We start from the raw sequence: 13,552 nt of genomic DNA, 5'->3' as shown, positions 1-13,552 counted from the left end.
GGTGGGGGTCGGAGCTCTTTTTTTGGTGCGGGGGGGGGGGGGGGGGAGAGGCTTGGGGCGGCAAAAATGGTAGAGCCAGCCCTGCGGCACAGCAGGGGGGTGCATGCTCAAAAATTGTTTATTGATAGGGGTGCGTGATCAAAAAAGTTTGGAGACCGCTGTCCTAAGGGACAGAGAGAAGCTAGGGAACAGGACTGGCTAATGTGAGTTTTGCGAGGCAGTTAACCGGGTGCAGGAGCAAATCTGTGACCCTTGGGGTGAGTTTGTTGTGTGTGGTGTAGTGTGGTTGCTGCTTGACTGAATTATATAGTGTGGTCTGTTCGTTTGAGGGGACTTGTGCTGAGCCTAGTGGCCTGCCAGGCAACTTGAGAGGTTTTTCATGGGGCTTTGGTGGACAAGCCCTTTAGCACCCATCAACCCTTAGCAGGGTTTGGGGTGACTCAGGGAGAACAAGGCTTTAAAAAGCGCACTGCTAAGGGATGAGAGATGCTAGGGTACAGGAGCTGCTGTTGTGAGTTTTGTGAGGGAGTGCTCCAGGTGAAGGAAGAGCAACTATGTGACCTGTGAGCAGGGTTCCCTCTAATTGCTCACCCATGTGTGGAATGAATTTAATGTGCACCGATATGGAGGTGATATGACACATGTCATATCAGTGCACATAACAAAATTCATGTGGTGGGGGTAGGGCCTTGTTCTCCCTGAGTTGCCTTATCCCCTGGTTAGGGGTTGATGGGTGGTAAAGGGCTTATGCAGCTCTCCACTTGCAGAGAGATGGCCCAGAGAAGGGGCTGGGAATCTCAGAAACCACTGAGGTGGGTGAAGATTCCTGTGACTCCTAGCACAGGGAAGCAGAGTGCTTCCAAGTATGGGAGGAGCTGAGACTAGTTCCTTTCCAGCAGAAGGCAATATGCCCTCAGGGCCAGGAGAGGTGTTGTCCATTGATTAAGGAAACTGTCCCAGTTGTTAGCTGGCAGAGTTCTGCAGCTGAAGGAGGGGGCCCAGAGGAAGAAACTGGGAAAGAAATGGAGGGGTACAGGAATGTCTCCTCACTAGTCACTTGGGGCAGGATGCCCAGGACAACCTCAAAACTCGCCAAGAGTTCAAAAATCATGCCAATCTCCCAAATTGGGGTTAATACATTTCATAGTACAATTTAAATATCAGGATTCAAATATTCAGATCCATCCCTCACAGGAAGTTCTACTAGGGGCAACTTGCAGAGAATAAATATGTTGTCCCTCAGTAACTGGCAATTGAAAGTAGGTTGTCTGTGAGTAAATATGATCCACTAGAGAAGAATTTCAGTCCCATTGGCACTGTAGCTCATTTCTCCTGGTATTTCATCAGGTGGTCAAGGGACATGTATTTAGAACGTATCACCAGACATCAGCAATACCAGGAGAAATGAGCTACAGTTTCAATGAGAAGCCAAGACAGGTAAGTAGCCAAAATACTTCTTTAATTGACCGTATTTATTCAGGGACTAAATTCCTGATTACTGAGGGGTAATTTACACTCATGACATTTACTTTTCACAAGCTACTCCTAGTATAACTTTTCATAAGACCAGCAGACTGGCCATACTGGGCCAGACATAGCTGTTTGGTTTTATGCAAGTCGAAAGTTGGTAACCCTAGGGTGGGGCTACTCAGGGAGAACATGGCTTTAAAAAGCCTGCTCCTAAGTGACCAGAGGAGCTAGGGAACAGGAGTGGGTAATGTGAGTTTTGTGAGTGAGTTCCCCATGTGAAGGAGGAGCCTAGGGTGAGCTTATTGTCTGTGGTGTGTGTTTGCGTTTGTGGTGTGCTTGCTGCTTGAGTGAAGTATATAGTGTGGTCTGTTGGATTGAGTGACCCTGTGCTGAGGCTTGCAGTATTCAAGTGGAGAGGTGCTTAAGGAGGCTTTGATGACCAAGCTCTTTAGCACCTATCAATCCTTTAACTGGGGTGGGCTCCTCAGGAAGAACAAGGCTATGAAAAGCCTGCTCCTAAGAGACCAGAGAAGAGAACAGGAGAGTTTTATGAGGGAATTCTCCAGGTGAAGGAGAAACAACTAGGTGACCTTTGGGGTGAGCCTGTTGTGTGTTTGTGGTGTGCTTATTACTTGATTGAAGTATATAGTGTGGTCTGTTTGAGGGACCTTGTGCTGAGGCTAGCAGCCTGCTATGCAAGTGGAGAGCTGCATAAGGAGGCTTTCATCCCCAAGCCCTTTACCACCCATCAACCCCTAAGCAGGGGGTGAGGCTACTCAGGGAGAACAAGGCTTTAAAAAGCCCTTCTCCTAAGGGATGAGAGAAGCTAGGGAACAGGAGTGGTTAATGTGAGCTTTACGAGGCAGTTAACCAGGTAGAGGAGTAACTCCATGACCCTTGGGGTGAGTGTTGTGGTGGTGTAGTGTGGTTGCTGCTTGATTGAATTATACAGTGTGGTTTGATCCTTGGAGGGAACTTGTGCTGAGCCTAGTGGCCTGCCAGGCAAGCTGAGAGCTTTTTAATGAGACTTCGGGGGCCAAGCCCTTTAGCACCCAATGACCCTTACCAGGTGGTGGGGCTCCTCAATATGATTTGCCTGCACAGCTTACCTCTTAATTCTTGTTTGCCTGAGTTGAGCACTGGAGTAGGGAATCAGGTCTGGGTAGGGTGTTTGTGCAGCAGTAATGCAAGGAACTGGACTGGTATTGCAAGAAATTGTAAGTACCTTATGTACGATTGACTGTGTTTGAGATAGTTATGTGAGAGCAGAAAAGAGCATTGGGGCTACCGTATAGCGCAGGGGTGAGGGTTGGATTAAGGTGGGGGCTCTCAAACTGGGGGTTGCGAGGTAATTACAGGGGGGTCATGTGCTGTCAGCCTCCACCCCAAGCCCCGCTTCGCCTCCAGCATTGATAATGGTGTTAAATATTTTGAAATAATGTTTTTAATTTATGGGGGGGGGTGTTGCACTCAGAGGCTTTCTATGTGAAAGGGGTCACCAGTACATAAATTTGAGAATCATTGGATTAAGGCATATACTAACTAAACTACAGGTTGGGGCCTTGCACTATGAGGAGTCTCTTAAAAAACAAACAAACCAAAAAACGGATTCCATTTCAAATATTATCAAAAGCGGTTGATAAATAAAGGAGATACAGGAAAAAGAAGATTCTCTCTAAATATAGACACTTTTATTCAAATATGACAAAAATATACATCTGGCTACACAAATACGCATACCCATACCCCACCTCTACCCTTCAGTAATTGTTTATTATCAATAGACAGGAGTCCAGGGCTGAGAAAAATCAAAATAATTGCACTTGTAAAATGAGTATTTCTACGCATGAGTGTGCTATCAGTCTCCTAAGGCAGCATTTCGTTGGCCAGCTGCTGCTGGTAAAATTCTGACCTTGCCTTCAGAACTTACTCATAACTCCTCAAGAGTGCATAGGCTGTCAGAATGGGAGTAGGACCATTCAACTGTGTCCCAGAAAGTCGCATCAATGTGCCTCTCTGTCTCCCTTAGCTCCTCCAGTTCAGCCACTCTGGTCTCCGAAGCCCGTACATGGTATCTGAGAGCCAGGAGCTCCTTGCACTGAATTCACACACATGTCACCTGCCAGCTAATCATGCATGCTGCATTCAGTGCAATAAACTGGATAGCCCCCACTCTGTTGCTGGACTTCTGCTTGCAGTCTCTTTACTTCTGCAGCTCTTTCCTTTTTTGTTGTTTTATTTTTATCACAGAGTCAGCACCTATGGTCTGTAGCTTGTGTCTGGTGTGTGCTTCTTACTTAACTGAAGTATACAATGTTGTCTATTCTAGGGTTAACACATCTCATAAATAAAAAAAGAGGACCCTCCACGGGCCCTGGCCCCGCCCATTTCCCCACCCCTAGCCCCGTCTCAACTCCACCCCTTCCCTGCCCCAACTCTGCCCCCTCCCACTCCCAGCCACGGGGAAAGGGCTGCCCCAGCACTACCGGCTTCACGGTTTGCCGGGCAGCCCCCAGACCCTGCGCCCCCGGCCGGCGCTTCCCCAGCGCAGCTGGAGCCCGGGAGGGGAAGCGCCCAGCCGGGGGCGCAGGTCTGGAGGCGGCCCGGCAAACCGTGAAGCCGGTAGCGCTCGTTCTTTGGGCAGCCCCTATGCCTCCGGACCCTGTGCCCCCAGCCGGGCACTTCCCCTCCCGGGCTCCGGAGGCACAGAGCTGAAGGGGAGCAGAGCCTCCAGCCGCGGCAGCTCTGCTCCTCCCCGACTCTTCGGCTCTGTTTAAGAGCCGGGCTGCCCGAGCGCTACCGGCTTCAGGCAGCCCCCGTGCCTCCGGACCCTGCGCCGCCGGAGCCTGGGAGGGGAAGTGCCCGGCCGGCGGCTGGGGTCCGGAGGCAAAGGGGCTGCCTGAAGCCCATAGCGCTCGGGCACCTCGGCTCTTAAACAGAGCCAAAGAGTCAGGGGAGGAGCAGAGCCGCCATTTTCCCGGACATGTTCGGCTTTTTGGCATGTGCGGCATCTGGGCTCAATCCCTGGATATCATGAGGTAAAATATTCAGAGCTTGGGGCCTGCTCGTCTTAATCCTCAGCTTTAAACTGAGCTTGTACATGCTGCACCTGTGCGTGTGGTGTCTTGACGGTGTCTTGACGTGCCTGGAGCCGGTTGTTACTGGGATTAGATGGGGGTGAGAGAACGTTTGCCAGACATCGCATTAGAAATCTCAGTCAAGGCAGTGTTCAGTAGGGGCATTATTTATTGAACTCCATTTGTGTGTTTAGTGTGCAGTACGTAGAGAAAGTCACAGCTCATATTCCAGAAGAAACACCCCTGGACTTATCCTACAATACCTATTGTATTGGACATGCTTTGCCGCAGTTCAGATTCTTTATGTAAACCAGCTCCAGGCAGGGACCGACAAAGCGTGCAGGTCAAATCACTCCCAGCCCCATTAGCTAGTAGCCCCAGCCTTCAGCACAAATAGCAGGAGACAACTAGTAGCCTCCGTCCTCTCTGGAAGGCCCCACTTAACCTCAAAGGCCGATTGCTCCACGCCACTGACCCCACTCAGCCAGCAACAGAGCGGAAGGCACACAAGGTCTGGTTCTCCAGCTTGGGGGATTCTGTAAATAGTCAATGACCATCACCACGGCAGGGTGCTGCACTCCTAGGTCCTGTGTTAATGGGAAGGGAGAATTATGCTGGAAACTGGGACGCAGCAAGTGAAAAAAGGAGAAAGCGTGAGTGAAAACTACTTACTGTCATTAACCACTGAATAGCCCCCACTCTGTTGCTAGACTTCTGCCTGCAGTCTCTTTTTACTCCTGCCGCTCTTTCCTTTCTTGTTGTTTTATTTTGATCAGGGTTTTTTTTATTGCCTTAAGTTTAAGGAACATCAATGAAGTTTATCTATCTCCCCCCCACACTCCCACCTATAATCTCCCTCAAAACTCTCCTGTTCCCTAGGTCCCCTGGTGGCTTAGGAGCCGGGTTTTAAATACTGGTTCTCCCTGAGTAGCCCCCACCCCCTGGTTAAGTGCTAAAGGACTTGGCCATCAAAGCCTCCTTAAGAAGCTCTCAGCCATGCCTAGCAGGCCCCAAGCTGAGCACAAGGTCCATCAGACAGACAGACCACACTCTAGACTTTAGTCGAGCAGTAAGCAAACCACAAACACCCACTACAGAAACCAAACTGACCCCAGTTGCTCCTCCTTCACCTGGAGGAAATCCTTGTAAAGCTTGGAGCTAGAGAACAGCTAATGCTCCAGAGAGTAAGCACCTATGGTCTGTAGCTGGTGTCTGGTGTGTGCTTGCTATTAACTGAAGTATACAATAAAAAAGCAGGAGTACTTGTGGCACCTTAGAGACTAAGGTGCCACAAGTACTCCTGTTCTTTTTGCGGATACAGACTAACACGGCTGCTACTCTGAAACCAGAAGTATACAATGTTGTCTGTTACTTTAAGGGATACTGTGCTAAGCCTAGAGGCCTGCTAGAACCTTGAGAGCTGCTTAATGAGGCTTTGATGGCCAAGCCCTTTAGCACCTATCAACCCCTAGCCAGGGGGTGGGGCTTCTCAGGGAGAACAAGGCTTCAAAAAAGCCTGTTCCTAAGTAGCCAGAGGAGCTAGAGAACAGGAGCAGCTCACCTGAGTTCTGTGAGGGGGTTCTCCAGGTGAAGCAGGAGCAACGACATGACCCCTGGGGTGAGTGTGTCTGTAGTGTGTGTTTGGTGCAATGTAAGCCTACGTGAGGCTGATGTGAAGCAGTGTCTATAGGATAAAGATGTCAAGTCTGTGGATGAGATGGCTTGTTTTAGCTGATGCCTTCAAACAGAATCAGGCATCTATTGAGGGCAACCCACAGAAAGAGGGGCTTAAAACTGGGGGGAAGGGAAGGTCCCTGGGAAGACAGAAGGGGGCTGGGACCCTAGAGCCCAGAAGGTGCTATCCGTGTAATTCCACTGATCACCTGAGGAATAAATGCCCTGTACTAGGAGGAAGCAGGCAAACAATAGCTCCTTAGTTCTGCTGTCCTCAACACAGAAACCCCCCGCCCCAAGCAATTGAAACCTATCACATTGGTTCTGTGAGGTTAGCCTCTGCAGAATCCGATATGGAGCATGTTAAGGCTGTCTAAATTGCTGGTGGGTAATATCTGGGCCCCTGCATCTCTCTGCCCCAAGTCTCTCTGGTTAAGCAGAGTGTGGTCCCAAAGGCCAATATGTTGCCTGGCCAAATGGCAGTGGTTGTGGGGGTGGGTGAAAGCAGATTCTTCATACCGCTTGCTAAAATCCATGTGGTTTGGAAAGTGTTTTGACTCGGGGGCGGGGGGTAATTTGACCTGCTTTTGGGTAATGATTTTTTCTGTCTAGCTCAGGTTAAAGCATTTGCCTGCAGCAGGAGGCAATTTTATGCTGGGACCCCCTGTGGGAAAGGGTAAGGTCTCAGGAACTGCTGAGAGAATGGGAGAGAGTCTCCTTGATTCTTCTGCAGCTGGGGGAAAGCCACATGCTTCCAGCCTGGAGGGTGGTTGAGACCAACTCCTACACTGCAGCTGGAGGCAACACCACATCAAGAAGGGATGGGGGGTGTAATGCCTGCCAGGGAGAGAACTGTTCAGGTCGCAGCTGAACCAGAGACAAACCCGGCTCTAGGGAACAGAGTGAAATGTCCCACAGAAACCACTGAGGTGGGTGAGGATTCCTGTGACTCCTAGAACAGGGAAGCAGAGTGTTTCCAAGTATGGGAGGGGCTGAGACCAGCTCCTTTCCAGCAGAAGGCAACATGCCCTCAGGGCCAGGAGGGGTGTTGTCCATTGATTAAGGAAACTGTCCCAGTTGTTAGCTGGCAGAATTCTGCAGCTGAAGGAGGGGGCCCAGAGGAGGAACCTGGGGAAGGAATAGTTGGGGTACAGGAATGTCTCCTCACTAGTCACTTGGGGCAGGATGCCCAGGACACTAGGAGGATGGCTGGGTCAGCATCTCTACACCCAGGCACTCAGCCTGTGACCCAGGTTTTGAGAAGGAACCGTGCAAATTCTCCTCCTGGAGGGGAGCAGTCACACAGCTGACTTCTCAGGGACAGAGAAAGGGGTGGCAGAGGGTACCCCAATCCAGGTCCCAATTTTTCAGGATGCTATTTCTGAGAAGTTTTTGGAAAGTAACTCTGTCTCTTTACATCAAGATGCAGTTCCAACCCCTGTAACAGCAGGGGAGTTGAGACCAGGAAATTGCCAGGTGGTAGTCTGCCCGAATAGAAATGACCCAACTGACAGAGAAGGGGGGTGTTTTCCCCCAGGCTGGTGAGAGACAGGGAGCAGTTCTGGGAAAGCTGATGGGAAGAGGTGCAGCTGATCAAAGGGTGGGCACACCTAGCCCAGAGAGCACAGCTCACAGCCCTCTAAGGGACAGGGAAGGACTCAGTGCAGGGAGGGGGAAACACAGGGTAACCCCAAAAGGGGAGTTGGATTTCCTATCCATGTACAGTCCTGGAGTTGGGAGACGGCTCCCCAATGGGCCAGCCAATGTGCAGGATCCCCCTAGACCCTTATCTTGCCAGACCCTATCAAAATGCCAGAAATAGGATGAAATTAAGAGCCCACAAAGGACACCATGGGTAATGAACAAACTAACCTCAAACTACACTAATTGAACACAGGGCGTGGTATCAACGATACTTGTAAACACCCATGTTTGATAAAAAAAAAAAATTGGTATTAATGTTAAGATTTGGGGATAAGAATTTCGACACAGAAGTTAAATCTTATGCTAATGCTACTTTTCAGTTAATACCTGTAAACAGGTTTAAACCTTATCACAGCAGAGAAACCATAAAAAAACCCCTGGATTGTGTGTGTGAATGGGGAAACTGAGGCACGCAGCCTCATGGCCTTAAGGGCTGGATGCTAAGAGAACTATAACAACAAACTGCGTTCGAGCTAGTCAGTGACTAACCGTCTTGCAGTAAACTAAGAGGGGAGGTGTGACGCTCTGTACCTCAGGGGAACACCCTACACACCATGTTCGGCTTTATAAAATGATTGTGTGGTATCCAATGCAAAGTTTGTCATGTTGGGTGTCTCTGGAAGGCTGGTAATGCACTGAGCATGGCTGTTATGGTGATGTTACTGTAATGGTTAGTATCCTCATGGCTTAAAGCAGGCCATGCAAAAACTCTCCAAGAACAGAGAGGCAGTTCACACCTCGTCAGGGCATGGATGGGGCCTGCTATGCAAGTGGAGAGCTGCATAAGGAGGTTTTCATCCCCAAGCCCTCTACCACCCATCAACCCCTAACCAGGGGGTGGGGCTATTCAGGGAGAAGAAGGCTTTAGAAAGGCCCCTGCTAAGGCACTGGTCTTCACCAGTTTGAGTGGGGGTCCGAGCTCTTTTTTTTGGGGGTGGGGGGCCTGGGGTGGCAAAAATGGTAGAGCCAGCCCTGCGGCATGGCAGGGGTGTGCATGCTCAAACATTGTTTGATAGGGGTGCGCGATGAAAAAAGTTTGGAGACCGCTGTCCTAAGGGACAGAGAGAAGCTAGGGAACAGGACTGGCTAATGTGAGTTTTGCGAGGCAGTTAACCAGGTGCAGGAGCATATCCGTGACCCTTGGGGTGAGTTTGTTGTGTGTGGTGTAGTGTGGTTGCTGCTTGACTGAATTATATAGTGTGGTCTGTTCGTTTGAGGGGACTTGTGCTGAGCCTAGTGGCCTGCCAGGCAAGTTGAGAGCTTTTTAATGGGGCTTTGGTGGACAAGCCCTTTAGCACCCATCAACCCTTAGCAGGGTTTGGGGCTATTCAGGGAGAACAAGGCTTTAAAAAGCACGCTGCTAAGGGATGAGAGATGCTAGGGTACAGGAGCAGCTATTGTGAGTTTTGTGAGGGAGTGCTCCAGGTGAAGGAAGAGCAACTATGTGACCTGTAAGCAGTGTTCCCTCTAATTTCTCACCCATGTGTGGAATGAATTTAATGTGCACTGATATGGAGGTGATATGGCACATGTCATATCAGTGCACATAACAAAATATATGTGGTGGGGGTCGGGCCTTGTTCTCCCTGAGTTGCCTTATCCCCTGGTTAGGGGTTGATGGGTGGTAAAGGGCTTATGCAGCTCTCCACTTGCAGAGAGATGGCCCAGAGAAGGGGCTGGGAATCTCAGAAACCACTGAGGTGGGTGAAGATTCCTGTGACTCCTAGCACAGGGAAGCAGAGTGCTTCCAAGTATGGGAGGGGCTGAGACTAGCTTCTTTCCAGCAGAAGGCAACATGCCCTCAGGGCCAGGAGAGGTGTTGTCCAGTGATTAAGGAAACTGTCCCAGTTGTTAGCTGGCAGAGTTCTGCAGACGAAGGAGGGGGCCCAGAGGAGGAAATTGGGAAAGAAATGGAGGGGTACAGGAATGTCTCCTCACTAGTCACTTGGGGCAGGAGGCCCAGGACAACCTCAAAACTCGCCAAGAGTTCAAAAATCATGCCAATCTTCCAAATTGGGGTTAATACATTTCATAGTACAATTTAAATATCAGGATTCAAATATTCAGATCCATCCCTCACAGGAAGTTCTACTAGGGGCAACGTGCAGAGAATAAATACGTTGTCCCTCAGTAACTGGGAATTGAAAGTAGGTTGTCTGTGAGTAAATATGATCCACTAGAGAAGAATTTCAGTCCCATTGGCACTGTAGCTCATTTCTCCTGGTATTTCATCAGGTGGTCAAGGGACATGTATTTAGAACGTATCACCAGACATGGGCAATACCAGGAGAAATGAGCTACAGTTTCAATGAGAAGCCAAGACAGGTAAGTAACCAAAATACTTCTTTAATTGACCGTATTTATTCAGGGACTAAATTCCTGATTACTGAGGGGTAATTTACTTTTCACAAGCTACTCCTAGTATAACTTTTCATAAGACCAGCAGACTGGCCATACTGGGTCAGATATAGGTGTTCGATTTTATGCAAGTAGAAAGTTGGCAACCCTAGGGTGGGTAGGGTGACCAGATGTCCCGATTTTATATGCATCCGAAGAAGTGGGCTGTAGTCCACGAAAGCTTATGCTCTAATAAATTAGTCAGTCTCTAAGGTGCCACAAGTACTCCTCAAAAAGAAGAACAGGAGTACTTGTGGCACCTTAGAGACTAACAAATTTATTAGAGCATAAGCTTTCGTGGATAGGGACAGTCCCGATTTTTGGGTCTTATATAGGCTCCTATTACCCCCCACCCCCTGTCCTGATTTTTCACACTTGCTGTCTGGTCACCCTAAGGGTGGGGCTACTCAGGGAGAACATGGCTTTAAAAAGCCTGCTCCTAAGTGACCAGAGGAGCTAGAGAACAGGAGAGTTTTATGAAGGAATTCTCCAGGTGAAGGAGAAACAACTAGGGGACCTTTGGGGTGAGCCTGTTGTGTGTTTTTGGTGTGCTTACTATTGAAAAAAGCAACAGAGGGTCCTGTGGCACCTTTGAGACTAACAGAAGTATTGGGAGCATAAGCTTTCGTGGGTAAGAACCTCACTTCTTCAGATGCATCTGAAGAAGTGAGGTTCTTACCCACGAAAGCTTATGCTCCCAATACTTCTGTTAGTCTCAAAGGTGCCACAGGACCCTCTGTTGCTTTTTACAGATTCAGACTAACACGGCTACCCCTCTGATACTTGATTGAAGTATATAGTGTGGTCTGTTTGAGGGACCTTGTTCTGAGGCTAGCAGCCTGCTATGCAAGTGGAGAGCTGCATAAGGAGGCTTTCATCCCCAAGCCCTTTACCACCCATCAACCCCTAACCAGGGGGTGAGGCTACTCGGGGAGAACAAGGCTTTAAAAAGCCCTCTCCTAAGGGATGAGAGAAGCTAAGGAACAGGAGTGGTTAATGTGAGTTTTACGAGGCAGTTAACCAGGTGAAGGAGCAACTCCGTGACCCTTGGGGTGAGTTTGTTGTGTGTGGTGTAGTGTGGTTGCTGCTTGACTGAATTATACAGTGTGGTCTGTTCGTCTGATGGGACTTGTGCTGAGCCTAGTGGCCTGCCAGGCAAGTTGAGAGCTTTTTAATGAGGCTTTGGAGGCCAAGCCCTTTAGCACCCATCAACCCGTAGTAGGGTTTGGGGCTACTCAGGGAGAACAAGGCTTTAAAAAGCGCGCTGCTAAGGGTTGAGAGATGCTAGGGTACAGGAGCTGCTAACGTGAGTTTTGTGAGGGAGTGCTCCAGGTGAAGGAAGAGCAACTATGTGACCTGTGAGCAGTGTTCCCTCTAATTTCTCACCCATGTGTGGAATTAATTTTATGTGCACCAATATGGAGGTGATATGACACATGTCATATCAGTGCACATAACAAAATTCATGTGGTGGGGGTAGGGACAAGGGGTTTGGAGAGGGGGAGGGGGCTCAGGGCTGGGGATGAGGGGTTTGAGGGTGCAGGGGGGGGGGGCTACGGCAGTACCTGGGCAGCGGGGGGGAGAAACACCTCTCCCCATCACAGCAGCTCTCGGGCTGAGGTGCAGGATATGCGCCTAGCCCCCGCAGATCCAGGCCATGGCCTGGGCAGCCCTGTGGCCCGTGTTCCCTGAGTGCCTGTGCGGCCCTAAATGGGCTGCTCCGTGGCCATGCAGCTGCGCAGCTTACAGAAAACATAGCCCGTGGGTGGTGTGTGTGTGTGTGTGTGTGTGTGTGTTGTGGTGTGCTTACTCCTTGACTGAAGTATATAGTGCGCTCCGTTTGTTTGAGGGACCGTGTGCTGAGCCTCGCGGCCTGCTATGCAAGGCTGAGAGCATGTTGAGGAGGCTTTCATCCCCAAGCCTTAACCAGGGGTTGGAGCTAATCATGGAGAACAAGGCTTTAAAAAGCCGGCTCTTAAGTGACCAGAGGAGCTAGCAAACAGGAGAGTTTTGCGAGGGAGTTCTCCAGGTGAAGTAGGAGCGACTACGGCACCCTTTGGGTGAGTTTGTTGTCTTTAGCATAGGTGCTGACCTTTTTTTTTTTTTTTTTTTTTTTGCTGGTGGGTGCTTTCGAAGAGGGGTGTGTTTGGGGATTGGGGGTGGATGAAGGGGGCACTGCCTTTGCCAGGTTTGGGGGGAGTAGGGGTGGCTCTATGCATTTTGCCACCCCGAAGCACGGAGGGCAGGCTGCTTTCGGCGGCAGGCCTGAGGGAGGTCCACGGTCCTGTGGCTCCGGCGTACCTGCCACTGAAACCGCAGGACCGGCAGACCTCCCACAGGCAAGCCGCGGAAGGCAGCCTGCCTGCTGCCCCTGCAGTGACCAGCAGGCCGCCCCCGCCCGCAGCTTGCTGCCCTAGGCATGTGCTTTGTGTGCTGGTTCCTGGAGCCGCCCGGAGCCGCCCCTGGGAGGAAGGCAATTGTCAGCATTTATAGGGCACCCTTCTTTCATATTCTAATTACTGAATGTGTTGATCATTGTTATCTTTGCTATTTTAAGAGTTAAATTGTTTTGAACGACAATTACATTATTATGAATGGCAGTATAATAAAATCATTGTAATTACTTAAAAGCTGTCTTCACTAACATCCCAGTTTAAAGACATTCTATATCACTGTAGCTTTCTGGATGAAACTGTCAGCAATCTTCTTTACATCCAGGGCCCTTGGTATTGTTTTGATGCATGTTAAGGTCAGCTACGTTATTCCCTTGTCTGTCCAATTGATGACGGGAGATAATTTTTAAGTCTTCGGAAGCTGAAGAATGAATTCAGGATGATACAGACATAGCGAGAAGGCTTCTTACACATTTGCAGTAGGCTGGAAACATAGTGCTTTTCGAGTACTGCAAATGACTCCAAGATCTTTCTTGATGGGTAACAGCTAAATTTAGGCACCATCGTTTTGTGTGTGTGTGTGTATATATATATATATGTGTGTGTATATATAGTTGGGATTATATTTTGCCATGTGCATTACAGTGGAGTCACATTTTATGCGGGGGTTAGGTTCTAAAGTCAGCGCGTAAGGCGAAAATCGTGTATAGTCAAAATTACCCTTAAATCCCCCATAAAGTACAGTATACTGTACAGGGTTGGGATACACCCCAGTACAGTAATATGTATACAGTAATGTACAGTATGAGTACATATGCAAAATAAGTTTACAGTACT

This window comes from Malaclemys terrapin, chromosome 16, assembly GCF_027887155.1.
Source record: "Malaclemys terrapin pileata isolate rMalTer1 chromosome 16, rMalTer1.hap1, whole genome shotgun sequence".
Taxonomy (NCBI): Eukaryota; Metazoa; Chordata; order Testudines; family Emydidae; genus Malaclemys; species Malaclemys terrapin.
The sequence above is the reverse complement of the archived record's forward strand: the minus strand, read 5'-3'. Positions refer to the sequence as shown.